The 16,587-nt window shown below is 35.9% G+C and overlaps 1 protein-coding gene and 1 non-coding gene across 2 annotated transcripts in view; both read left to right on the forward strand.

Moving 5' to 3' along the window:
* LOC138708042 (MAM and LDL-receptor class A domain-containing protein 1-like) overlaps positions 1–16,587 on the forward strand; it is a 297,684-nt gene that overhangs the window by 158,859 nt on the left and 122,238 nt on the right. The window lies entirely within an intron of this gene.
* Positions 15,910–15,984, forward strand: TRNAS-GCU (transfer RNA serine (anticodon GCU)). Its single transcript has one exon. It is a non-coding gene; the product is annotated as a tRNA-Ser (tRNA).

The following is a 16,587-nucleotide window of genomic DNA, read 5'->3' on the forward strand; positions in this document are numbered from 1 at the left end:
GTTTAAGTTTTTTTTATGTTTGCATAATTTTTCGTGTTTACTGTTTTTCTTAACATCTTGCACCGTTTACAGTCCAAGACGGATAACAACTTCTTCCTACCAGTGAACAACACAATAGAGAAATACATCCGGACCACCCCTTCTCATTCTTACAATCTTTCAATCATAAAATTCCAACTTTCAGTCGGCCTGGTTAGAGTAGTCGGTATAAGGCTGGCCTTCTGTATTCGAGGTTGCTTCTAAGTCCAACTTTTTATAAGAAAGAAATCTGTGTTTCATTGTGTTCTAGTTCTTGTCTGCATATATGAATCGAAAAAAATTGTAAATATTCCTCTCCGTAAGGTTGTTATGAAGCTATTCAAAATTGTTTAATGAAACTGTGAATGTCAGGAGCTCAAAATAGCTCTCCTGAAAAAAATAGTAAAATGGGCTTGGAACAGTCTGGTTCTGAGCCATCGTATTATTATTATTATTATTATTATTATTATTATTATTATTATTATTATTATTATTATTATTATATCTATCAGCAATTTAACACAAACTCGTTGGGTTGTACCCGAATAAGCATTCTCTTACATTCTAAGACAGATAACAACCCCTTCCTTTTTCTCACCATTTGCAAGTACAGCAGTGAACGACGCAATAGTCACAATAGGTGCTGATCATTTACTGTGAAGCAAACTATGGAAATGAGATTGGTGAATGAAACACACTAACTTAAAGACAGAAAGTCTTCATTTTGTGTATGCATGTGTACCCTTGTAAAATGTGAAATGTGTGGAATTGTCTTTTAATCCTAGAATTTTGCATTAAATAAATGTTTAATCTTATATTAGTGACATTCTTTAACAGAAAAGACACTTTTTAGGTCCTAAAATTCCGCTCTCCACTGATGAGAATATAAAAATATAAGGCATGTTACATATCTCATTACCAAGCGCAGAATTCATAGGATTTAAGAAACTAAAATGAGGTTTTCCAATTTTTGTTTTATGATTTTAAATCTCATGTTCAGGAATTTATATGAATTTACGGGAAGAAGATATAAATGAACAACATAGGCCTACTGTTAATATATTACAACGGCTTGGTTAAGATTGCCTCTCTTTAGGATATTTTAAATCCTAACCGACGAATTAGGTCTTCTTAGATCATATTGAATTTATGAATGTTACTCTTTGCTACATAAAACGAAAAGAAAAGCAATATTTCGAGAGTAACGAGATAGCAACAAAATTGATTCAAACCTAAGAATCCTGGGCTTGCTCATTACTAGACTGTGTATGCGGGATGACTTAAGGAAAAGTGAAGTTGTTTCGTATCAGAGTATATGGCACGTGCCGCGTCGTCCGTCTTTTGTGTACTTGGCGAGTACAGCAGCGTACAGAACGAAGGAACCCCGGCCCGTTCATAGTAATATTCCAACGCAATGTGTGCGGTTGTATTATTCTGCTCAAGTATTTAGTACTTCCTGAATAGTGTTGTGCTAATCCATTCATAATATCGAAGGCAAAACGTTCAATTCGCTCAGAGATACGAAGTGCAGTTAAGAAGTATGGGAGTGACATTTTATATTTTAACGAAGACAATATCGTGTGTAATGTACGTAAAATTTAAATAAAAACCAGAACAACTCAGGTTACAGAGAAACATTGCAACAGTGCATCGCACAGGAAATGCATTGAAATGAAATCTGAGGAACAATCATCATCATCATCATCATCATCATCATTTAGTTGTGGGGTCTAAACGAAACGTTTTGCAATGACATGTGCAACATGATGCTCAGTGCAAATAGTCCTCTAAAGAAATTGAGTGATCACCATTTTAGAGGTTTTCTTCAGAAATTCTCTCGATACAAAAACCGTTTAAGCGATAGGCGAAGACGATTCAGCTTCGACAACTTACGAGAATATGTCGTCGTTTACTGCAACGCTGGTAATTCCATCAATGACGATGAGGACTGAACCGTGCAAGGTATGTGCTACAGTACGTCATTTTTCTTTCACTTTTGACTGTACGGAGATACAGTAGCATGTTGACGTCGTCTATTTACGTTTTAAACCTGTTGAACCAATGGTCTGAATGAAAAAAAAAATGTTACATATAGTAAACGTGCACCTACATTCAACGATAAGTCATCCCGCATCCACTATCTACTCATTACTATTACATACTCTAATTTTACAGCAAATTAACTCGACGATCCTCTTTCTTCTCAAACCGATCAATTAGGTCACAACATACTGAACTGCTACTAGAAGAAGCTAGAGACAAATCTGCATTTGTTTCTAAACTCTCGATATATTAAAAATACTGTATAAATAAATACATCTCGTAACACAAAAGAAAAAATAACAGGAACACTCGCAAACAAGAGAAAATCTAACATTACAAAAGAAAACTTTTACGCATGGAGAGAAAACTAACAACACATGACTTAAATTTCTAAAACCAAGAAAAGAGAAAGAGAGAGAGAGCTTCCCAATACAGCCGAAACAGTTGTCAGCGGTGGGTAGGACGTCTCCAAATTCAGCTCCCCTCGCGCATTCTAGTCAAGTTTAAACGCTCCGCTAACCAGCTATCCTAATGGTTGAACTGCTGTTGTCATGGTTACCGGGGAGTAGAGTGATGTAGCCGACTCCTCTCTCCCGCTCTCGCATAGACACTGCAGGCTGCTAGATGTCGACTATACAGGTTACAGCGCTATCTGTTATTTTTCAACACGAATTATTTGTACTATCTACAGTATAGCATGCGGGCATCATCAACTGGATGTGGTCGAATTTACGTAACTTACATCTTAGTCGTAGTGAATAGTAAAATTAATATAACAGGAAAAATGTTCGTCATTTGCTATAACTTGTTTGTGATCTTAATTCAGCTGGAATTATCACTGCCATATTGTGTTCTGGTAAAATATTAGGGGAGGCGCGGCCTCCCTTGCCTCCCCTAAAAATCTGCCGTTGGAGCAAACGTTCATTCTCCTGATGGTTTGTATCGTACTTGGGAGAGGTTATTACGACCAAGCGCTAATACCTAGTAGCAATGGCCGACGTTTCGACCGATTGCATCTAAATACGTACATTTTAGGACGGTTTTCATAGGACGTGTTAGGTGTTTATAATCAGTCTTAGGAACTTCATACCAAAATATTGTTTTCTGGTTAATTGCAGCCAGGAATTTAGATCTATTACACAAGAATAATATACAGTGATCATATAAACTCAAACATATTTGCAACTATGGATGGTTGAGTTTAGTCACTAAGGGCCGTATTCATAGACATTTTTAGCGCGGGTTTCCGGTGGATGATCAGCGTTTTTCGTATTCATAAACCAATGTTAGCGATAGGATATGATTTGAATTCTGTACAAGTAACCAGTCGATAGCCGAGGCTAGCTTAGTACGCTCGTAGCGCGTGCTGCCAAATGTATATGAATAGCACCCTAAATTAGTATAATACGTGCAGTATAAAAGCAGTTTCATTACGTACTAACGTTCGCAGTAGAGTTGTACAGTTTAATGAGCGGTTTTTAACTTCACAGAAGTTAAATCCTAAAAATCACAAAAAGCTAACTACAATAGTTTAAGAATTTGGTGGTAAGCCATTGCAACAAATGGAGAAGCATTTTACTGAAAATCATGTAATGTGGAAATTTAATCTGAGACGAATAGTAGTTCTGTAATGCAGTACTATGGGAAATAGTATGAGGAATATCTCTCATTACATGGAAAGTAGAGCAATCAAGTGAGAAAGTCTCCTTCATTGCCTAAGTCAAGTATACATACTTTTCTTTTCGATTTAAGATGTATAATATTGGTATGATGCAATACCCCTTCAAATAACCGAACTGTCTATAAGAATTATTCTGCTGTAGTCCATAAATGTGAAAATAACTGAAGCCGTGAGATATGTGGAAGAATAATAATGTTCAAGTATAAAGAGTGTATCAAAAGGTCAGGTCAATCCTTAAGGACGTAATTCCGGATCTTATTTCCAACAAATAATGCTCATAAATTGGATCGGTGTTGGTTAGAGTTCCCGGGTAGCTCAGTGGTAGAGCGTTGGTACGTTAAACCAAAGGTCCCGAGTTCGATACCCGGCTCCGGAACAATTTTTCCCTCGAAATTATTCAAATCAACTTTACAGGGAGTTATACCTGAAATCTTGATTTGCAATGCTCATACACTTTTTCAATATTCATCCCCATTTCCGAGTTACACTAATATCATGTACCGTACCTATCCCCATTTTATTCCACACCTAATGGACCTATCTGCTTGAGAGACTGTAGGCCAGGGATGAGACGATATTAGCTCCCAATCATGGTAGTTGAGCTCGACCTTATCGCGAGCGCATAGCGCATCCACTACGTAGCGTCGTAACGTAGACGTCAGGGATGTACAGTACATGCACATGCAGTGAATAAAGGCAGCAATTATTACAATAACGTGGGTTACTAAATTTCTGGCTATGTAATAGGGCTAATTACTCAGTTATTTAATATACATATACATATATGAACAAATCGCAAAGAGAAGGGTTTTTAAGGAAAAGTTAATTGTATGTAAACCATTTTATTGTTAAAAGCAATTATTTATTATGTGAATACTTCACTTCATTGGTTAGGAGAAACTAATGGGGTCTACCTGCTCGACGTGTGTGATCTCTAAGTACTTTTGAGTATTTGTTGAAAAAATAATAATGGCAATATTGATTGAAATAGAGTATATCCATTGTGTGATTATGAAAATGTAGTTCTTACTCTCCAGTCGTGTTTATGTAATGAGTTTTCTTAGAGTGATTTGTGAGATGCACGCAACACGAAAGACAAATTGATTAAATTAAGATATTGAGAGCCATCGTAATTTTTGGGGTCAATCATTTAAGGGGATATGTATGACTTTTAAAACTTCCACAATTTCGGCCAAAATTTGTGAAATTTAAACTATATAAACAGATCTATAATAATATTATCTTTACAAAATTTGGTGCAATTAGGTCTAATAGTTTTGAAATTATATTTTAAGTATATTTTATATTGACGTTACTAATAAAGCTCCTTGCATCAAAGTTTTCAAAATGTTTAGTTCATATTTGCTCAAAATCCTGAAAATAGTTATTGGAATAAAAGTGAATTAGCTTTTTGAGCTTAGTAATAGTATAAGTTAAAGTGCAATCAAAGATAAAATATTATTTCTAAATTAAAGAAACAGGCAGTCTAATAAAATTAAATATCCAGAAACATGCAACAAATAAAACATCAACAATACATTTAAAACAAAGAAATAAAAGGAATCTAGATACAATCTACTGACCCAAATGTAAATTAATTTACCTTCGATGTCAATTCCGAAATAAATTTATTTCTCTCTTCTCCTGAATAATGCCTATATATTTTTTTCATGTTGCGCCTCATAATGCCGTTTTATGTTGAATTTTTTGCAAATGATATTTTTTTTACACAAACACTGGACTTCATCACCATGTTCGAAGAATAAATATTGTATCTTTCACTCTTCCTTGAAAGCTTTAAGTGCTTCCGTTCCGTCATGTTGCGCTGTGTCCTAAGATCTGTACATCCTTTATCAATGTTTACACAAGTAAAAGAGCTCCGCACGCGCGCAGCGGGCATAAAAGAGCTCTAGCTCGAAATTATTAGTCACCATCGCAAGACTGCTGTAGGCTAATTTGCTCGAACTGGGTTGAGGGAAAACCCCGGAAAAACCTCAACCAGTTAACTTGCCCCGACCGGGATTCGAACCCGGGCCACCTGGTTTCGCGGCCAGACGCGCTAACCGTAACACCACAGGTGTGGACTCTTGAGTCGTCGAGAGTCTCCAAAAGAGATAGTCCTTGTCCCGTAATATCTCCGAAGCCACCAGTGTAGCTCAGTCTGCTAAGACACTTGCCTGACGATCCGGAGTTGCGTTGGGGCAGGGTTGGATTCTCGCTTGGGCTGATTACCTGGTTGGGTTTTTTCCGAGGTTTTTCCCAACCATAAAGTAAATGTCAGGTAATCTATGGCGAATCCTCTGCCTCAATTCGCTAAATATCTCGCTCTCACCAATCCCATCGACGCTAAATAACCTCGTAGTTGATACAGCGTCATTAAATAACCAAGTAAAATTAAAAAGAAATATATCCCCGAGTCTTCTAAATCCGTCACCACTGCCATCTACCTGTCTTTGATTTGCCACGAGGCTAATCGGCGGAGGAGCCAGCACCAGACAATACAAAAAAATGCCGATACTAATGAATTTGGTTGTGGAAACTGATGGTGATTTGGTGAAATAAGAGAAAAACAAAAGATAAGAATCCTCGCGACATTGAATTCGTTGACTACAAATATGTACGGGGGAGTCGGTGATTGGACAAGAGTTCGCTTGTGTGGCAGTCTGGCGCATTGGCAATTAGTTACCATGGCAACTTAAAACGGGTATGGTAGTGAGACAGAGAAGTGACAATAGATTTAAAAGATATAAAATAAAGTACAGAAGATTCAATCCTGAAGATCTTGTTGCTGTTGTTTCGTCGACACACGAAATGTAAATAAGTAGGCTTATGTAGAACCAAAATAATCTATTGCGAGATTTCGCAGATATAGACAAGTTTTCGCATTCTCAATGGAAAATATTATATTTCTACAAAAAATGCATAGGAAAAGATTGGAATATATCAGTATTGAGCATCACTGATGCTGAAATCAAAAGTTTTGACGTATCGTCTATTAGACTTCGGATATTTCTGACCGAGTTTTAATCATATTTAGTATATATCAGCCAATTTAATCAGAAATTATGCCAGTGAAAAATATGTTAAACAGAAAATAATGCGTCTTCATTTAAAACCGATATGAGTCAGATTTCTTAAGTCTGATTGATTGCTATATTTTCCTACCCAGTGATGTATGCATTGGAGTAGGAAAGAAACTGGACACCCAAACCCATTATCTCCTGGCTTAGTTACCTCAGGACTGAAGGCTTATTGTTTTTTTTTTAACTTTATTGTCGAAGGCATAATATATGCATAGACATGGTCAAATAAATACAATTACAATTTAATTTAAAACAAGTCAAATATAAAAAAACGTGATTCATTTCAAGGGCCCATCCGTGCATCCTCAAGATTGTAGGGGCACAATTTTATTAATTTCACTTGTGAGCTTCCAGCTTGGTCTTCGGGTAGCTGACTAAACAAAAAACACTTAGGACCATATTCATAGACATTCTTAGCGCGGGCTTCCGGTGGATGATCAGCGAACTAACGTTTTTCGTATTCATAAACCAGTGTTAGCGATATTATATGATTTGAATCCTGTACAAGTAATCACTCGATAGCCGGGACTAGTTTAGCACCCTCGCAGCGCGGGCTAGCGAAATGTCTATGCATAGCACCGTTAAAACCCAACACAAGGAATGGAGATTTATTTCACATCTGCAATGATATCATCTATTATTTGAAGGATTCAGAGCCATAGTGGGCCAAGCGCCATTTATTAAAACCGGAGAAAGTATGGGTTGAAGTTAAGTGAATGCCATATTTTAATTAAGCCTGACATATCATTTAGTTTTAATCTGTATACTCTATATTACTTGCTATATATTTTCACTGAATTATGGTAATAACTTCACTTTAACCCTTGTTTTCTACGCTTTTAGTAAATGGCACTTGGCCCACTATGGTTCAAAGCCCTTCACTTACTTCCTGTATATATCTTACTGAGTATATTTCCAAGTATTTTAAGCCAGAGAAATTGTTTTCATATTATATCTATAATTTAGAAAAAATAATCTGAAAGAATTTCTAAAACAGCTATATTACCGGTTGTTCTGTATGGTTGTGAAATTTGGACTCACACTTTGGGAGGGGAACAGAAATTAAGGGCGTTTGAGAATAAGGTTCTTAGGAAAATATTTGGGACTAAGAGGGATAAAGTTACAGGAGAACGGAGAAAGTTATACAACACAGAGTTGCACGCATTGAATTCTTCACCTGGAATAATTATTAGGAACATTAAATTCAGACGTTTGAGATGTGCAGGACATGTAGCACGTATGGACGAATCCAGATATGCATATAAAGTGTTAGCTGGGAGGCTGGAGGGAAAAATACCTTTTTGAAGACCGAGATTTAGGTGACAAGATAACATTAAAATAGATTTGAGGGAGGTGGGATATGATGATAGAGACTGGATTAATCTTGCTCTGGATAGGGACCAATGGCGGGCTTATGTGAGGGCGGCAATGAAACTCCTGGTTCCTTAAAAGTCGTAAGTTAGTAAATATAATTAAAATTTTTTCACATAAGAATAATGAACTAAAACATTACGTATCCTAATTGTTTTGCAAAATAAATACTGTTCTCCAACCAGGAGATCAACCGTGAAAGGAATGTGCTTATTATTGCCTCATTTATTGGAATGAAGTAGATAAATAATATTACCGTTATAACGCCAGTTTGAAAACCATGCGCTCTCCTGCATATGTTATTTCCTGTATGAAGAGATTAAAAGACCAGGAGATTAACTGTGGTCTAATTTTGTAACTAGGGTAGTATCAATATGTCTGTATCAATGTTATGGTTTGTACTGTGAGAGCTAGCCAATAGAGATAAGAGTACCCACGTGTGTGACCTTATGACATCTTATGACATCAACATTCATTCACAGCATTACCCCCCTTCGTCTCATCCGGCGGAGACTTTCTCATGGTTGGAGCACAGTATACTCCTCCAAGGAGCGGATATGAAGCAGGTGAACGCATTTACTTTTCTCTTCAATTAATTAATTCCACAAAATTTTATTTCGAATTGAAGAGCTCCATAGACATATTTTTGGGGGTTTTGACATATCTTTAATAATTCATTTTCGAAACTGATGTATTGTTAGTCATCATTAAGGCCTTGATATCTGTATATTTGTATTAGTTTCACGTCGATTGAAGGTGAACACAAGACTCCGGACGTGTTTCAAGTACAGGCAGCGGAAGTGAATTTGACACACGCCTAAGCAAGCATTTTTCGTGTTTTGTATAAGATTATTGCGCATTATAAAATCAAGACATTACAATTATTGTATATAAGGATAAAAAGCTCGCGACACGACCACAGATGTTTAACGGAAACGATGCCGCTTCCATTACTAATGCCCAAACTCTTCTTGGTGAACCAAATATTAAAAAACAGTGTGAATATACAGTAGTATTTCATCTAACTTTGGATTTATCTCCTCTACAATCGAATGTCTCGAAAAGACTGGTGTGAAATTGGTGGAGCAAATTTTGATAGTAAATAATCTCATCTCAAAAGTGAATGATCTGCAAGATGATGTATGGAAAAAGGTGTGTGCGAAAATGAACACAGCAATACAAAAAAACGGTGGTTTCAATTCAATATGCAAAATTGCAAGAGTTTTGTCAGAAGACAAGTGCGGTTGTTATCAACTTGATTAGAAATGGATGATATTAAATATTTTACATTTACGCCCTTGGTTTCAGCCGATGTTGAACGCAGTTTTCCGTACACAATGTTATACTATCCGACATTCGGCGGTCATTTTCATTTGAAACTTTGAAAATGAATGTTGTTTATTTCAGCAGGAACCGAAACCAGGCAAACAACATGCAAGAAAGGTAAGGTACGGAATAGCCCAGATGCGATGAATAAATTAATGTAATAGTTAAATGCAAGAAAAGCAAAATTGTACGCCATATAAGTTTCCGGAATTCTAAAATTGTAATGCAAAATTCTAAATATTAAGAAATAAAACATCTTCTCAGACTTACGTTTTACCACATTTGTGACAATTTAAGTATGATTTCCAACAATTATTCTCAAACCTCACCAGCATTTTAGATCTTTCCGATATTAACTCTTAAATAAAATGATTGTATTGTCTTGATTTTATAATACGCAATAATCGTATACAAAATACGGAACGCGCTTGCTTAGCCATGTGTCAAATTCGCTTCCGCTGCCTGTACCTGATACATTCTGTCCGGCATCGTGTGTTCACCTTCAATCTAATACAAATACACCGATGTCACGGCCCTAGTCATCACACAAATAGAACTACGAAAATAGTTTAGAAGTAATATATTTAATGTAGAATGCAAAATGATGATGATATCCACTTAAAGTAGCGAAACATGCAGTCGGATTTCTTTCTTCGTTGCATATTAGCCCTCTGCCACTAACAATTATCTCTATCCACACTTCTTAGTTGTAAATAACTACTTTATTTTCGAGAAGAAAATATCCACAAATTACTTCCACCAGAGTAGTTCCTTCACATCTGACAGTCAAAATCAAAATTTCGTTACTAATGACTAGGGCCGTGACATCGGTATATTTGTATTAGTTTTAAGGTGAACATACGACGCCGGACAGACTGTAGTTGACGTGTTTCAAGTACAGGCAGCGGAAGCGAATTTGACACACGCCTAAGCAAGCATGTTCCGTGTTTTGTATACGATTATTGTGTATTATAAAATCAAGACAATACAATCATTATATATGAGGGTTAACACCGGAGCGATCTACAGTAAAATGCTGTTGAGGTTGAGAATAATAATTGTTGGAAATCGTACTTAAACTGTCACAAATGTGGCAAAACATAAGTCTGAAAAGATATATTTTCTTAATATTTAGAACTTTTTTTTTACAGTTTTGGAATGCCGAAAATGTATATGGCGTATGATGATATAAGCAAAAAGGTGTGTGCGAAAATGAACACAGTAATACAAAAAAACCGTGGTTTCAATACATTATGCAAACGTGCAAGAGTTTTGTCAAATGACAAGTGCGATTGTTATAAACTTGAGGTAGAAATGGATGTTGTGAAATATTTTACATATGCGCCCTTGGTTTCAGTCGAAGTTGAACGCAGTTTTTCCGCATATAAAGTTATATTATCCGACACTCGGCGGTTATTTTAATTTGAAACTTTGAAAATGAATGTTCTTTATTGCAGTATGAACCGAAACCAGCGAACAACAGGCAAGAAAAGTAAGATACAGAATAGATGTGATAAATAAATTAATGTAACAGTTAAATATAGGGAAAGCAAAATTGTACGCCATATAACTTTTCTGCATTCTAAAACTGTAATGAAAACTAAATAAAAAAAATTGAGACATGTTTCACCACATTTTTTGTGACAATTTACATATTATTTCTCAACCTCACCAGCATTTTAGAAATTTCCGATATTAACCCTTATATACAATGATTATACTGCCTTGATTTTATAACACGCAATAATCGTATACAAAACACGGAACGTGCTTGCTTAGGCGTGTGTCAAATTCGCTTCCGCTGCCTGTACTTGAAACGTAGACTACATTCTGTCCGGCGTCGTATGTTCACTTCAAATGAATACCGATGTCACGGCCCTACTAATGACTTAAAAAAATCTTGTGTGTGTGTGTTTTGTGTGTGTATGTATGTACGTGCTTAGGGTTGTTATAAATTGGTCCGGATATTATTTGTCAATACCGTACAACTCTTATACATTCAACCATGGTTATTTTTAAAAACAGTCCCTGAGGCTAACGATTTCTTCCAGCCACCAGGGACACAATACTGCGAGTACTGCTGCTAGCAGTACTCCTGCTGCAGCTACTACTACTGCCGCTGGTACTGCGAGTACTGCTGCTGCAGCTACTACAGCTGCTACTGGTACTGCGAGTACTACTGATACTACTTCTGCGAGCACTACTGGTACTACTACTAGTACTGCTACTGCGAGTACTACTGCTAGTACTTATATTACTGCGAATACTACTACAACTGCTAATACTACTACCACCACTACTACAACTACTGCTACTGCGACTACTACTACCACCACTACTACCGCTACTACTACTAATACTAATAATACTACTGCTATTACTATTACTCCTGCTGCTGCTGCTACTGCTACTGTAACTACCACTACCACTACCACCACTACTACTACTACTACCTCTAGTACTAGTACTACTACTACTACAACTAATACTATTAGTGCGAGTACTACTACTACCACCACCACCACTACTATTACTACTGCCAGTACTACTACTAATAATAATACCGCGAAATACTGCTAGAATACTAGAAATACTGCTAGTACTCCGACTACTAGTACTACTAGTACTCCTCCTTCGACTACTGCTGTTTCTACTTGGGATTCTATGGAGGTATAAAAATTATATTTTAATTCTTCGCATGGGAATGTCTTATTTCCCCCCTCCTTTTCCAAATTTCTTTGTCTAAGGAACAATTATCTCTCAGATTGCAGGCTATCATTACATATCTAATGTTTTGTACGTGGTGTGCACCGCCACCTCTCTCCCGGTGTTCCCTACTGAAATTATGTTCCAGCAGACGTCCTTTCTGTATTCGTACTAGATATCCAAATCAATGTATTCAGCTCCCTTCTTTTCTGTACACCGCTGATTTAAGGCATACAATTTCTCTCCTATTGTTGTTCTTTTTTGACACTGTCCCCACGTCTAATCTTCTTCAGTGTCAGCCTAGTTTCAAGACGTCTTTACATACACGCTGTACCCTGTCTTTTCATATACAGGAGGTAGGCAGAATGTCTAGAAATGTTTTCTGTGATACTTGAGCAACTGAAACTTCTATGCAATTTGTGACACTTTGTTGCAATCCTATTCCGAGAACAGTATTTAAGGAAATTACTAGTTTAAATCCTTTTGTCTAAAGGTTTCGAATGGGCCTAATTTACATTTTATACGAATTCTCTGCGTTTGTCTGAACCTAAATGTAAAACTAATGCAGCTTTCTATCATAGCATGAGTCAAGGTCCCAGATTATGAAACAAATTTTATTCCAATATTATTTTAACCACGAATCCTCTTCAAATTAATAATAAAAAAAAATAAATTTGTGTTGGATTTATAGTTTGGGTTTAAACATATTAAATACTTTTAATCTGCATTCACTCTCAAATTCAATTTTATTTTTGTCTGTATTGGAATCCCCTCCTGAGCACGAATCTTACTCATTCAGGAGTGGGCTAGTTTATCTTTCATTGTACTAACTTGTATTCATTTCAAACATAACAGCAATAAAATAAATAAATAAATAAACAAGTAAATAAATAAATAAATAAATAAATAAATGTACATATTTTCTGAATGACATCGTTTAGTAAATATTGCTTAGGAATAAAATAAGCCAAAATTTAGCAATAAAGGATGCTAACAAATCAAAGGAATGCCTAATTAATTTATTTTTGTTCAGGAGAAAAAACGTATATTGCTGTCACAATCCTGAGATAATTGAAGCTGTTGGTTTGGGGACAGTAGGAAGTACTAACATGTTACCAATTCTCTCAAGCCATACAGAAATTTTTTAAAAATTTAATCTAATCCTCTTATTGATTCATAACTTCATTCATAAGATTGTAATACATTATATCATCGTTGTTCCTGCAATAACTCCTATGTGCAAAATATACAATTTTTCAGAAGGAGGAAAAAACACATTTATTCATCCTATGGCAGCCGTACATAGGGGATTGTGAATTCTTACATTTTCGAAAGAAAGAAATATAATTACACATAGGAGATTTTATTATTTGCTGTATCACTATTTAAATTATTTAATAGAGAAAAAGTCTGAAAATCGATAAAAATGTCACACAGGAGTTATTGCAGGAACAACGACGATATACTTGACCTAAAATTTTTTTGACGACGAATATTCACTCCCTCTTCACTACTATTGAATCAAACTTACCAATTTAAATTGTTTCCTACAGTTTTTTCCTCAAAATAAAACCCTACCCTACATTTATTTTGCACCAATAATGGAATTACTACTTAAATATACTCACGGAAATAACCTTAATAATACAGGGAAATCATTTTATTTTTACTAACACTTTTAATATGAACCTGGCTATATCTTTGCATTAAAGGTCTAGAACCGGAAACACCGCTTGCTTCCCTTTCCAAGACTGGAGTTCGATGATACTGGCGTAAAATACAAATCACTTTACTAGGTGTAGGAGGGAAGAAAAGTAGTTCATCCATTTATGTAAACTAGGAAATATCGCAATTTAAAAGTTTTATAATTTTCATTAGGTTTTTGTTTCATCAAAATACAGTACTGTATTAGCACTTAGTGGTTTTACTCACGAATTGAGCTATCCATTCGGACGTATTAATTATGCAGTGTATATTGTACTGTTACAGCACATTAGCGTACAATACCGAGAATGAATTTAAATTGAAAAATAATCATAATATGGATATTTAAACACATTTTTGAAAATGGTGGCCGTTCATTTCGATACAGGCTTTAGTTCTTTTGTGCATATTATCGCACTATAGACTATTGTACCTAATTCCAATTACCAGTTTCGTCCTTCGTACGAGTAACTCATGTTGAAATAATTCTATACCTACTGTATAAAAAAGTACCTTACGTAGTGTAAATTTAATCTTCACTTTTGCCCGTTCCGAAAAGATAAAATTACTCAGAAATGCTATGTACTGTCCATTCAAGTGGTTTTGTCGCAGGGTCGTAGAAAGGGGCGGAAATCACGTGACAATTAATTACTTAACGAGGCCCTTTTATTTAAGTTATTTTAAACAGTTGTATAATATTACGTAGACGTCCAATTCCTAACAGAAATTAATGTTTTCAGAAAAAAAGCTAAGACAGCCCAGCTACTAGACTTTACAGAGGGGCGAACAGAAGCAGGTCGGGGAAACCGGGATGCGATGTAGGCAAACGGACGACAGTACCTGTTAGAAAATATGATTCAATATTGAAAGCTCTTTCGTCACTGGAAAACGCGAACATATTTCTGGAACGTGCTATACTCACTAACTCAGTACTTCATACGCGGCTTCGGTTCCGTGTGTAGGACTGTTGGAAGTTTACTAGTAGAGGTGGTGGGAGTGAAGTACATTAAAAACCTCAGATACAATAAAAATTGAAGTAAAAATAAAATGATGTCCCTGCATAAGTAAATTTTATTAGGTCAGCAGCTTTATGAAATATTTTACTAATACTGTTAGATATTTTTACTGATATGAGGGTTTACACCAGCAGCGACAGACTCTCGCGTACACTACCGACCTCGCGAAGCGTGTTACCCGTAAGGACTGCTTACGTATCTCGTGCCGAGGACGATGGAAGGATGAATGTATTAAGCAAGATCTGAACAACTGGACGGAGTTACGCTATAAGAGGTCAAGCGCCAAAAAGCTGTTTCGAGATATTGGCTATTGAAATAAATCTGTTTCTTAATAAAACATTTTATGCAAGAAATATTATAACATTCATACTATTACGAAAGACAGCACAAATAATATCAAAAAAGGCTAACCGATTTTTAATAAGAGACCAGCAGTTGAATTAATATTTCAAAGCAAAATAAATAAATGAATTTTATGCAATAAACGAATTTTTGCTCACAAATAGCAGCAAAATTCAGATTTCGCATTTTTTATTTTTTTTCCGAGTTAAATTAGCCTGCCATCAACAGACTTGTGCAAATATCTCTTTTTTTATTGTCGGTTGGTCTATTATTGCGTAACTCCGTCCAATTGTGATGGTGCGCCATATGTGTCAGGGCTCAAGAATAACTATTATAGAAAGAATCTCAATAAATAAACAAATTGTATCCGAAGGGTCCCGGGATCGATACCCGGCTCCGGAACAATTTTTTCCTTGAAATTATTCAAGCCTGCTTTACAGAGAGCTACTACCTGAGAGCCGGATTTGTATAATACATTCGTTACTGGAGGTACGTTAACAGAAAGCCACAAATTAAGTCACATAGTATTGTGTGCACTCATAGTTGAGTTCTGGCATCTTGTCAGCTCATTTGAGTTATGTGGATATAAGAGGAAAAATTGTGACGGTGTCGTGTATAGTTCCTGGGGTAGCTCAGTCGGTAGAGCGTTCGCGCGCTAAGCGAAAGGTCCCGGGATCGATACCCGGCTCCGAAACAATTTTTCCTTGAAATTATTCAAACCTGCTTTACAGGGAGCTACTACCTGAAAGTCAGATTTGTATAATGTTATTGAGATTCCTCATCTTTTCGATGACCGGTTGACAAAAACGAATAATAGAGGTTTGCCAGTGCCTCCAATAATACAGTTATTGACTGCATTAAAATTCTATGCTACAGATATGTACCATACATTAATATCTATAATATTATAGTTCAGGTATTTCTATAGTAACATTCGTATATTTATAACCTCAATTCGATTAAGTAATATGTAGGTATATATGCCTATATAACCTACTTTTCATTATTGAAACTATTTTTTTTAACTTAAATAATATTAAACTAACTTCAATCTAATGAAGGCGTAACTCTCTTAAATTAGCACCAAGAGACCTCACGTGCCTGTTTTCTAAGCAGATTCCATAATTGTATTGGGTTTAAATGATTTTTATTTGTGTTGACTACCTGTATTTTGAGATAAGATTCATCTTGATGTTGATATAATCATTGCTGTTTTGTATATTTTCATGCCGGTAAGCAATACATCTGATACGGCTGCTTCTGCCGAGATACTGTCTCTAGTTCATGTGCAGTCATA

Source organism: Periplaneta americana, chromosome 10 (genome assembly GCF_040183065.1).
Source record: "Periplaneta americana isolate PAMFEO1 chromosome 10, P.americana_PAMFEO1_priV1, whole genome shotgun sequence".
NCBI lineage: Eukaryota > Metazoa > Arthropoda > Insecta > Blattodea > Blattidae > Periplaneta > Periplaneta americana.